Consider the following 3,313-nt stretch of genomic DNA (forward strand, 5'->3'; position numbering starts at 1 on the left):
TTGCTGTATGGAAGGAAGTGTTATACCACCATTCAGCCAGAGGCAACCATTTGACCCATTGTGTCTGTTTATCAGATACAAAGCAACGAAGATATCCTTCCAAACATTTGTTTACTATCTCAGTTTGCCCATCAGATTGAGGATGATAAGATGAGCTATGAGCTAACTGAGTACCAAGACAAGAAAATAATTCTGTCCAAAAATTTCCAGTGAAAATGGGATCTCTGTCACTTACAATAATCTTTGGGTTTCCATGTAGCTTTTGAACTGTTTCCATAAATGCAGTAGAAACTGTACTGGCTTTAAATGGATGTGATAATGCACAAAAGTGTGCATACTTGGTAAGTCTGTCAACTACCACCATGATGACACTCTTTCCCTCAGACTTGGGTAAACCTGTGATAAAATCCATTGAAACCTCCTCCCAACGTTGGCTTGGAATGGATAAAGGTTGTAATAGACCCGGTGTCTTAATTGTTTCAACTTTATTTTGTTGGCAAACCAAACATTCCGCCACAAACTTTTGAATATCTGATTTAAGGCCATCCCAAAAAAATTCCTTCTTAACCCTGTGGTAAGTTTTTAAAAATCCTGAGTGCCCTCCTAAGGGAGAAGTGTGCAATTCCATAAGAATCTTTTGTTTTAGCTGGGAATTCTTACAGAGGTATAAGCGATCTTTGTACCATAACGAATCATTTTTCCAGCTAAATGTATCAGAAGTACTGGAATCTTGTTGTAGCTTTCGAATAAGTGCCCACACTTCTTCGTCATTCTTCCATTCCTCCTTTGCTTCGTTTATCCAATCTGGTTGGATAATAGAAATGGCACACAACAATGCTTCCACATCCTCATCCTTTCTTGAGAGTGCATCTGCCACCACATTTTGCTTCCCTTTTTTGTAGATGATTTCAAAGTCATAACCCAACATCTTTGTGACCCACTTTTGTTGCTCTTCAGAGGATAATCTTTGTTCTAAAAAGTATTTAAGGCTATCATGATCCGTTTTTACCTTGAAGTGTCTTCCCATTAGGTAGGGTCGCCATTTCTTAAGTGCATGGAGTATTGCCAACATTTCCTTCTCATAAATAGCTTTGCTTAAAAACTTTCCCTTGATTGGACGACTTTCAAAAGCAATGGGTCTTTCATCTTGCATTAGAACAGCACCAATTCCATTTCCTGAAGCATCACATTCCACAATAAAGGTTTTTGTGAAGTCCGGTGTAGCTAAGACCGGTGCTTGGCACATTGCCTCTTTAAGATGTTCAAAGGCCTTTGTTGCTTCCGGAGTCCATGAAAATGAATCTTTCTTCAATAATGTTGTTAGAGGTGCTGCTATTCTCCCATAATTCTTAACAAACTTGCGATAATACCCTGTCAACCCAAGAAATCCTCGCAGATGCTTTATGGATGTGGGGATTTTCCATTCCTTAATGGCTTTAATTTTGCTAGGGTCTACCTTAACTCCTTCATGAGATACAATATGACCCAAATATTCCACCTCCTGGACTCCAAAGAAACATTTGGATCTTTTTGCATATAATTGTTTCTCCTCCAATAGTTGTAGCACCTTGTCAACATGTTCAACATGATCCTTCCAAGACTTGCTGTAGATTAGTATATCATCAAAAAATACTAACACAAATTTTCTAAGGAATGGTTTGAAAATTGAATTCATCAAACCTTGAAATGTTGAAGGTGCATTGGTAAGGCCAAAAGGCATGACCAAAAATTCATAATGACCCTCATGAGTTCTAAATGTCGTTTTCGGAATGTCTTCAATCTTCATTCTGATTTGATGATATCCCGAACGAAGATCCAACTTGGTGAAGTAAATTGATCCATGCAATTCATCCAGTAATTCATCAATGACAGGAATGGGGAACTTATCTTTAATAGTGAGCTTGTTGAGCTCCCTATAATCTGGACACATGCGCCATGATCCATCCTTCTTGTGCACCAATACTACTGGAGCTGAGAAAGAACTTTGACTCGGTTGAATTATACCAGCCTCTAGCATTTCTGCAACCATACGTTCAATTTCACTTTTTTGGACATAGGGATATCTGTACGGCCTGATGTTTGGAGGAACACTTCCTGGAATCAGATGAATAGCATGATCATGATCACGCATAGGTGGGAGACCTTTGGGAGTCTCAAATACCTTGGAATGATTGTCCAGGACTTTTTGGAGATCTGGAGAAATAGATGATTCCAATGTGGAAACATCTAGCGAACATAATTGTGCAATTACACCTCTTTGCTCCTTTTTTAGAAGCTTTGTCATGCCATTAGAGCTGATTATCTTTCCTGGTTTCCCTGCAATACCCCTTAATTCAACTTCCTTTCCTTCCACAGAAAATTTCATGAAAAGTTCTTGAAAATTAAAAGCTATTGTACCCAAGGATTGTAGCCATTGGACTCCTAGTACAACATCAGCACCTCCCATTGGAATGGAAAGCATTGGGCTAGTCAATACATATTCTCCCATGGATAGCTTGATATTATGGCACTTTCCAGAAAAATTTATTGTTCCTCCATTTGCAATCATCACTTGACACTCTGGTGCTGGATATAGGAAGCAATTCAATTCTTTTGCTACCCTACAATGAATAAAATTGTGGGTGCTTCCTGAATCAATCAACACTATTACCTTTTTCTTCTTGATTTGTCCTTCTATCTTGATGGTTTGAGGAGTGGTAATTCCCGCCAATGCATTACAAGATATGGTCGGATTTATTTGTTCTTCATCTAGGCTTTGTTCCTGGAATATATCCTCTTCTTTTGACCTTTCTTGCTCCTTTTCTTCTTCCTCTTCACAATCTATGTAGAATAATTTCTTCTCAGCACACTTATGACCTTTTGTGTATTTGCTATCACAATTGTAACAAAGCCCTTTTGCTCTTTTTTCTTCCAATTGTTGTGGTGTCAACCTTGTAGGTTGTGGAAGACTATGGGCAACAACACTTCCGTCTTTATAGTTGTGAATGGTATGCTTCCTAGTTGCCATAATTTTGCTTTCCATTTTTCTTGCTAACCTGAATGCCTTCTCTAATGAATCAGGTTCCCAAAGGCGCACATCATGTTGGATATTATCCTTTAAAGACCCTATGAACACATCAATCCTATGCTCCTCTGGAATATCTTTTACCCTTATGTTCAATTTTTGGAACTCCTCAATGTGCTCCATTATTGAACCCTTTTGTTTGAGACTTATCAATTGGCTAAAAAAAGTGTTGCTTTTTGTATCCTCATAATGTGCTATCAATTCTTCCGTAAAAATTGCCCAAGTGATAAATTGTTTACGAGAACAAAG

The sequence above is a fragment of the Pinus tabuliformis genome, chromosome 1_2 (genome assembly GCF_031772625.1).
Source record: "Pinus tabuliformis cultivar Carrire ecotype Pingquan chromosome 1_2, CPIR1, whole genome shotgun sequence".
NCBI classification, from domain to species: domain Eukaryota; kingdom Viridiplantae; phylum Streptophyta; class Pinopsida; order Pinales; family Pinaceae; genus Pinus; species Pinus tabuliformis.